This window comes from Neltuma alba, unplaced genomic scaffold (genome assembly GCF_004799145.2).
Source record: "Neltuma alba isolate B1F8T4 unplaced genomic scaffold, ASM479914v2 tig00012019_pilon, whole genome shotgun sequence".
Taxonomy (NCBI): Eukaryota; Viridiplantae; Streptophyta; class Magnoliopsida; order Fabales; family Fabaceae; genus Neltuma; species Neltuma alba.
Genome location: NW_021636588.1, coordinates 198,243 through 208,220, shown reverse-complemented (window position 1 = coordinate 208,220; position 9,978 = coordinate 198,243).

The following is a 9,978-nucleotide window of genomic DNA, read 5'->3' as shown; positions in this document are numbered from 1 at the left end:
AGCTATTTTAGTATATCATTTCTATCAGTTTAGTTTTATTTATTGATTGATCTAATATTTTTAAATTAATTATTTTGGTTTTAAACAGATATTTATTTATGAAAATATGATAATTCTACTATGAAACTTTTGATTAAGCTATTTACTTGAGTGTTGTATTGATGTTATATTGAATTTCTAATGGTTTATTTTTTAGATTTAAGGTTGAGATAGGATTTTTCTTGAATTTTAAATATGATAATTCATATTTTTTAAATTTGAGAAAAATCTGTATTTAAGAAATATTTTGAAAGATTTAAACCAAAAATATGGATTGTTAGGATATTATAATTTTACGCTAAAAGATTCAATTATGGGGTATGAGAGTTATGGGATTTAGCATAGAATTAGAAATTTTAACTTATATATATGTCTATATATATATATATATATATTAGCTCAAGTAATTAATTAAATGGCTTAGGTATTGATATGTAAATATATTGATTGCGTAGATCAAATTATTAGATTATTGGTTTGAGTACGGGGTTAACCTTGTGGTAATCCTTTTCTTAGTGGGCGAGAGATACCCACTTTTACTTGTTATGCATGGTTGTATGTTGTTTGTAATAGATTTTGAATTATATGAAATTTATAAAGTACTATTGAATTATGATATGAGCTATGAAACTATGCTGTTATTGAACGGTCTTGTGGGACTTCCTTTATAAAATATAGATATAACCATGATGATCTCATGTGTTTATGGATTATTGGAAATTGAAAATTTGAATTGATTTGGCATATTGATGACTTATTATGAATATAATCTTTTAAGTATTGATATGAGAGGGGGGGTGGCGGGGATTTTGATGATAGGAAATACCAAAGAGGATATAAGGGGATGAATCATGTACATTTGAGGTATAAGGTGGTAGGGCCATTAGGTGTATACTCTATTTGGTCCTTTAACCCAATTACTCATTGTAGGGCATTGACACCCTGCTAGTGGACTAAAAGGAAAACCCATGGTCCGATCATGTGCTCTGTAAATTTGGGACGGTCCATACATTGATTGGTGAGCTTGTTTAATTACCAGTCATATGGATAAAAATTGGGCCCATGGGTTCAAAATGAGGATTATAAAGTAGGTTGATATAAGGGAGGTGAGAGGACTATCTCTTATACTTTGTTATATGCTCCGACAATATGAAATTTGTTTGAATACTAAGAATTTACAATTGTTCCACTTGACACCTCATGAGCACTTATTTGTATCCTTAATAAATAGGATTATTGGTTACTGAGACTTTTGTTTCACCTTGTTGATTAAACGTTTCCTGGTGATAGTTCCTGTTCGGGTTTGTTTGGGAAGGCTCTGAAAATTTGAGCTACTACTACAAAATTATAGTGCTTCCATCCTTTTGATCATTTTGGATAGATGTGTATTGTCATAATAGGGCACATTCCACATACACTGATTTGTCTTGAAACTGGGTGTTTTGACAGTGTACTTTGATTAAATGTTACTAGATTGCATGCTGGTAGAAGGCCAAAGGCCTCTAAGTAGTTACATGTGATTTTTTATATGAGTTGTGGATCTACAATGATCTTTGATATTAGATGACCTTTTGATTTTAGAAAGTTATGAAAAGGTATTATTCAGTAATGTTATGTATGGGCTTATGGTTGAATATGACATGCTGGGTTTCATAATGCCCAAAACCCCATTATTGTGAATCCTAGTTTGCATGCAGTTAATTTAGAAAAACTCTTTTAATCATGATAAACATATTATAGATTGATTTAACTCTTTCTATCATGGTTAACCTTTTAATATTGATAAATTCAAAGAATTAAAATTTCATTGTTGCATTTATGCCACGTTATTTTTTATTCACATGCAAATTTATGCCCTGATTCATGGTGGCAGATTTCTTTTTTCCTTAACAGATATGCAATAAAATTAAAGAATATCTATTTTGATTTTTTTAACACATTAAAAAAGAACATAAACCCCAAAAATTCAAATAAAAGAAAACTTAAAAAATTATAGTATAGGGAGAGGTCAAACCTCTCAAAAAAATCTTATATCTCTTATACTACTTCCAGTTCTTAATATAAGAGCTTATTTGACTTTTATTTGATTCTAAATATAAGACTCTAATCTATTTTGTTTTTCACATTATTTATTTTTTTAAGATAGTTCTTATAATAAATAGTAACTAGCATGTGCTTCCCGCGCAATGCGCGGAGAGCTTGTAATTTGAAATTTTTTATTTTATTTTATTTTATCAAAAAGGAACTCACCTTTTACTACACATAAATATATCATAATTCATGATATTTCATGAATTCATGACACATAAAAAATGAAGATATGAAAATTTCTAAGCACAATCTCTAAGCTTTATTTAAATGATCATATTTGTTTCATTACATTTGTATCATGTACAAATTAATATAAATTATTTCCTACTGTTAATTGATAAGAGTCATGACATTTTAGCCTTCAATCATAGTTATGAATTCAACTTTATCTTTTATGGCTGATCCCAAAAAAAAAAAAAACTTTATCTTTTATGACTCTCTGCTTCCAGTTAACACTTAGATATCATATTGAGTGTAAATTCCTACATCGTCCAATAATAGTTGATTTTTAACAACCATCCCACAATTATGTAAAAATATTTTCCATCCTATCATGCTCCTAACTCACATAGAAGATTTATTCAATAGTAACTATAACCTTCTTTTTCAATGATAAAAAATAATGGAAAAAAACCTCTTTATATGTCAAGATTAAAAAAAAAAAAAAAAAGCTTACTTCCTCATGGAACGTATGAGGGCGTGGGCTTCAATGGTTATAAAATTACAAATAATCATATTGCATCAACAAACAAATAATCCACGTTGGTTAAAAAAAAAAAAAACAAATCATCCACTTTTAATTATGATTTTCTAAATCCTACCCACGTCAAGGATACATATTTTATGGCCTTACATCCCCCAAATAATTCAAGGAAAAAATTAGAGCAGGTATAAAATTTGAAGAATTCCATACTAAAATAACATCAATCATTAGCATCATATAAAGGAACAGAAACGCAGCATCACTTGCAAGGTGCTTAAAGTGCGGGAAAACACATAACAGGGATGTTATATTATATTATTGATTCATGATGTGCAATAGAAATTACCAACCTTAAACATAAGATCCTCTAGATTTAATGATTTATACTATTGTGCAACGAATTCAAATTAAGAGACAAATGTTACAAAAGTGACTTAAATGGGAAAATGACGCCTTCACTTAAAAACTTCCCCATTGTTTGTCCGCATTCTTTTTCATAAAGAAGCTTTAAAAATTAACATATAATACAGACATTGTAGTTGACCAATTATATATACATATTGACGATATTGCTACACTGGGAGACGTGTCTCATAACATCTACATGATTAATACTAACAATAAATAATACTGGACATTGTACTCATAACAATGTGTTCTGCACAGAATGGTCAGTACTTTGATGCAGATGACTCTTATCTTTGACAGAGAGGGCTGTTGATGGCGTAATGGTGACAACTTGGCGTGCATGAACAATAGCACATAGGAATAAGAAACTTGCACTAAGATAGCTTCTGCATAATATTTCCTCACTCGTATCGCCAGGGGAACATATTTATCTCTTTTACAGGCATTGATATTGCCATGTACCGCTTCACTGGTATACCAGAGACAAAAAGCTAATAGCTTCCAATGGATTATAGTTCCTTGTGCCTGCTTAATTGCATCAAAAATGCATAAGGCTACATTGGAAGTTTTGTAGGCACATATTTCCTTTCTGAGATAGAACATAAATAACGAAAATCTTCTCGTGTTGACTCATTGATCCAGATAGGCAGATACAACACACTGGGAAAAAAAAAAAAACAACAACAACAAACACCATATTTTATGTAGAAGCTATTAGCTTACAACACAGGAACTGAGAGGTGTACTAATTAAAAGATATAGAAGCAGTGAAAGAATGAGATAGCCAATATATGTACATAACATTAGAATTTATTCAAAAGCTGGGTATACTTTCAACAATTTTTGTAAATCAATGACATATTAACTTGGTCAGGCCAGATTATTAGTTTCAGACAACAAAAACACAACTTTTCTTATCTACTTTCATATAGATACCTATAATATCACCCAATAATATTTCTATTTCCTTTTGTCAGTAGTTGGTAATTATGAAATATCGCTGAATGAAACTTCTAAAAACAGTCCTTCCCCAAACTTTCTACAAATCAAAGTTAGCCTTGCGATCAAAGCATGTTATTTGTTTTCCTGATGCACGCACGTTTAAGAATTAATGGTTAAGTGATACTAAACTCTGTGAAACAGAAAAGAAGGAAGAGAAAACTGATACAGAAATCTATAAGTAGCAGAGGAAAGGGACAATACCTCAGAAAAGTCATCCTCTAAATCTCTGATTTTATGTAAAAGTGATTCTCCCTGCATTTACTTCTGGACTACCAAAATCTCTTACAACACTTTAGATTCAGAAGAAAGAGCATCCACCTGCAACTTCTACGATGCCTCATTTGGCAGAGCATGAGAATATATTGTCTTTTTTTTTTTTTTTAAATCATGTGCTTTGTTAGTTCACGCTTGTATTTGACAGCAAAGAAGCATTTGAATGTGTTTCCACTGATTTATACATGATCTGATATCCTTTTTTTTTTATTTGAAAACAAATGTGTGAATTTTTAACATTGCATGGAATGAAAACTTCATGAGATAACTTTTGCATATTCTGATAAGTGATGATTTAGTTGTTGAAGTTTTATGGTGAACATTGCTTCTTATATTCTGAGTTTATGTTAGAATGAATTGGATTACTATTGTTATTAATGCTATGGTCTTTTTCTTGAGTCTAGCAGATCGAGAATGCGAAGTTTTCATGTCCTTCCTACTTTGTATATATACTTGGGAAAGTGATGATGGAGCATTACCCATTTGTTTATAAGGATCAACATATTATAATAATGTCACTTAAATTGATTATTATAAGTGTGAATCCAGATGTTCATTATGAAGTGCATATAAAGTAGTCCAAGAACACAGATTATATACGCAGCAGCTAAAAACTACACTTTATTTGAGTGAACATACATGCTTGTTATGAGAAAATACAGAAGCAATCAAACCAGTACCTCAGCCTTCTCATCTTGCCCGTTCGTTTTAGCTTCAGCTGGATCTCATCAACCTTTATGGATAATATCTACGTCGTTTGAGCTCAGGATATGCAGAACCTTTGCCATCCTGCTAAAAAATAATGAACATCATTTTAGTTTTTACATGCTGTTAAAGAATTAATTAAAATTATAAGTAAGTCAATCCTTAGACTCAAAACCTTATCATTTTAGTTTTTAATAATAAACCCCATACCTCACAATCAAAGAGGATCTTCATTATTATCCCCAGCACACAGCACGGCATGTTTGCACTTACCTGTAACCCATTGGTAGAGAGACGAAATCATACATGGAAGAGAAGATGCCCGCTGAGAACTTCAATTTTGCTGGGAGCAGTGCTTGTCCAATATCGATATCAGATCTTTTAGACCTGACAATCCCCATGGCACAGAGAACCGTATTAGTCAGAAGGTGAACAGTTATATATAACACACAAACACAAGATGGAGGATGGGCCGGGGAGAAAAATAAAAGGCGAAGAAGGAGATAACAGGTGCTGAAAGTGATATGGAATGTTCTTGATCATAACAACAGTGGTTCTATTGTGGTTACATTCCTCCATAGTTGTGGGGAATGGAATGAAAGGGCGACCATCGAAAGTCTCTCATATCTAAGCATCTTGTTCTCTACCTTCAACCTCTTCCCATCTGCTCTCCTCGCATTTAAAGCAGGTCGGTTCTTCTTCTGAGACATGCATCTGGATCTGTTTTTTTTTTTTTTCCGGGTGTTCTCTGTGTTTTAGGTATCGTTCTCTTGCCACAAAGAAAGAGGGCGAGGGCATGGTCAGAATCCTCATCGTGGCTGGTGCCGTTGCTTCTTCGGTGCTAGCATGATCGCAATATCTCCCCACCGTTCACACACATCTACATAAAAGATTATCGGTAATGGGGATCTACAAGATAAATTTAAAAGAAGATCAGGGGAGAAGCAGAAGCAATAGTGAGAGGGAGATGGATGAAGAAAATTAGAGGAAGAGCAGAGAGCACAAATGCCTTGCTGAATGCTTAAGATGGAAGCACGGATTCATCGGCGAGCATGAAAGAAGACTGTGAAGAAGAAAAAATCATAGAGCGGTTTGTGGAAGAAGAATTTGAGGTGAGAATGAGGGAGATAGGAAGGTTATAGCATCTGAGGTAGGCGATGGGGAGAAGTACAAAACCGAAGTTGCCACACGGCGGGAGGCTTGGGAATTTTGAAATTTGAATTGGTAGAAAGCTCCTTAGAAGCATATGGGCTGAATGCAGAGCCCAAGGCATAACATTAACTAAAATCAGCTCAAACGAAGCCCGAGGTAAACCTAAAATGGCTTGTGAACAGTAATATGTATCTAAAGCTGAGAATAAGCCATATTTGAGCCGGCTTCGTGGAAGAGTATTTATATATATATTGATTCTAACCAATGCACTTTATTAATAAGGATATTTTAGAAAAGACAAAACCCATTTATTATAAATAACTAATTTAATTAATTTTTTTAATTTACTCAAATTAATTAACTAGCTCTTGTGTTAATAACCAAAAGTAGTACTGTAAAACTATAAAAAAAAAAAAAAAACTAAACTACGTAGTTCTATAAGTCTCTGTTTTCCAGATACTTAAAAGAGTGCAACCATTCTTTTATAATTTATGTTTCATTATGTCATTTTCTTTGCCGGCCCGTTAGGTGATACACTTATGAAATTGAGGAAAAAAAATGCAAAACATAAAGTAATAATTCATGCGACATTATATTGGATTCACATGCGAACTAATTCGTGGTGGTAGATTTTGCTCCTTAATAAATATGCAACAAAACTGGAGAATATCTCTTTCAATTTTGTTTTAAAATGTTCTCCCGAATTCTCTTCGACTATGAGACACATTCTAAGCCCCCAAAGTTACAATAATAGAAAAAAATTGCATCTTATATTGTAAAACTTAAAAAAAAAAAACATAAACAACATAGTTCTTCAGTGCCTCCTCAGTTTTCAAAACACTGGTAGACAACAAAACCAAGCAAGCAAAGGAAAATAGAAGACAATGAACCCGAAGAAAACTCTTCGAAAAAAAAAATCCCTTTTGATGACAAAGAAATCTCCAAAGAGCAATCCATTCTTCTAGACAACTCCTTGAAACAAAAGAAAAGCTGTCACACCTTACTTATATAGTACCTTAACATTCATTTAGACCCATTCCAGACCACTTTGGATGGTTTTAAACTTAAGAATTTCAATTTAGACGTTAATTTTCGGAATATTACTGTTCACTGTCCAGTTTTCAGTTTACAGGTCCAACTTTGAAAAACCATAACTAATTCTAGAAAAATCGTATATGGAGGTGTTCCAAAATTCTACGAAAAGCTTTCAATGCTCTTTAAGGAAAAAATACTCAATTGGACTATTCTTTCCCAATTCATACAGTTTATTGGGTTTAATATTACTATTTGTTTGGTAAAATCTGGACTCTCCAGACTCTGCGCCTTAACTTTGATAACTCATATCTCTTTGTACACATCTCCAAATGAGGTGATTTACCACTCATTTTGAAGCTTGGGATGTGTAACACCTTATGTTTATACCAATTAACTTTCCTTGCGGAAGCATTTGGAATCACTTTTGAAGGCTACAATTGATGAAAAATCAAGTTTGAAAATTTTCATTTACGGGTTACTATTCATTGTCACCTTAAAATGTGACAAACTTCAAAAATTCATAACTAATTGTAGAAAAATTGAAATTGAGTGATTCCAAGTTCTACAGAAAGCTCTTTGGATAAAATTTTGAGGAAAAATATTTTTTGAACTGATTGCGTTGAAATTCGAGCTCAATTTCCTTTGAAAAAGTTACTGTTCATTTGGTCATTTTCGGATTTTACTGTATTTTTACCTAACTTTGGAAAGGCATAACTTTCTGCTCGGTTATCGGAATCGGGCAAACTACCCCTCATTTTAAATAGAAACATCAGACTCTTTGCTTGCCAAATCTTATGACCTAACTCACTCGTTTGATAGGTCAAACTGAGCTACAAATTCACTGCTCCAGGACTTACGTTTTATCCCTTAACATCTCTTTAATTCTTTTTATTTCTTTGGCATACATAACATGGCCTTACTCTTTCCCGTTCATGCTCATACACTTTCATTTATGCCATAAATATTATAACCAAATACATGGCATCATTGGCATCCATAACATATTCACAAAATAGTAGAATTATACATTTATCAACAGTCTCATCCATTAACAAGAATAATTCTCCGCTTACTTCTCCTTGCTTCTCATGCCATTATTGCCCATCATTGATTGACCTAAATGGTTGGTTAGGGAGGGGTGAGATTCGGGAGAATCTCAGTAGCAAACACTACCCATAAGCATGCAAGACATAATGCACATGCATGACATGTTATAACATTAACACATGAATGCCATGGAAAGTAAGCTAAAGCATTTCATGCTTCCATAACATATTGCCAAGGCAAAACATAACATAAACTTGCAAACATAACTTTGCAAACATTTCATCATAGCTTAGTCACATCATGGCAACACAATCACATCATGCAAGCATACATATCAAGCACACAGTATAGGTAAGTTCACTACCTTGTAACATGGCTTTCCCCTTGCTTTTCCTTTGGTTTCCTTGTCTTTCCAACCATGTGGACATTCTGTCAACATCACCAAACATCCTCTTGGATGTTCCAAAGGTCCTAAACATAGTCACATTGATCATACAAACCATTAGGACCACTAGATTACATAAAGTTCAAGACTAGCTTTCTTGAACCTCAACCCTTTCTCTTAGTCTTAGGGTTTTCTTTCCAACTTTTCTAACATAAATCTTATCATTTCCCATCCTTAAGATCCATTTCTTGTCAATTAGGACCACTTTAGATGGCCTTAGATTCAAGAATACCAAATCTGGAAATTTTGCTTCGCGGGTACTGTTCACGCAGAATTTCCAGAATTTTTGCTCAACTTTGAAAATTCATAATTAATTCTAGAAAACTCCAAATTGAGTGCTTCCAAGTCTCACTGAAAGATCCTTAAGTTAACTTTAAATGAAAATAGTTTCAGGAACCAGTTCTACGCCAAACAGTACCGGAACTGTACGGAACTCGAAACTCTTCCAAAAGTTCAACACTGTTTCCAGATTTCAAACCCTAACTTTGAAAAATCACCATAAATCGTACACATATCCAAATGAAGTGTTCTACCTATGGATTTAAAGCTCACAGAGTGTACTTTAAGCATGCAAAATTTCAGAATCAGATACGCACAGTAACTAATCCGAAATAGGCATAAAATCAGGTGCTATAACCACCACATACCGTGTTTTAGAGTTTGATCTGGCTTGGAACCACTTGGCCTTTCTTTCTCCCTCTTCTTTCTCTCTCTAGAAACCATTTTGCAAGAGCTTCCCCATGGATTCCTTATGCTTGGACGAAATGGTAGGGAGAGGAGGGGGTATTTATAGAAAAGCAGACTGAATCTGGACCGTTGATCTTAAAAATACGTGGCTCGATCTGGACCGTCCATTTTCTCTTTTGATCTTACGGTGACAAGTGTCCTATGACATCATGCTTACCTCATCATGATGACATCATGCTTACATCATCAAGCCACATGTCTTTAATCCGACCGCACACGTGCCTTGCATCCGACCGTACACGTGTCTTCCATCTAGCCGTACACGTAATATTTTCTTTTTCTCATCTAACCGTACACTTGTCACTTTTATGTCCTTTCATCATTTATGGCA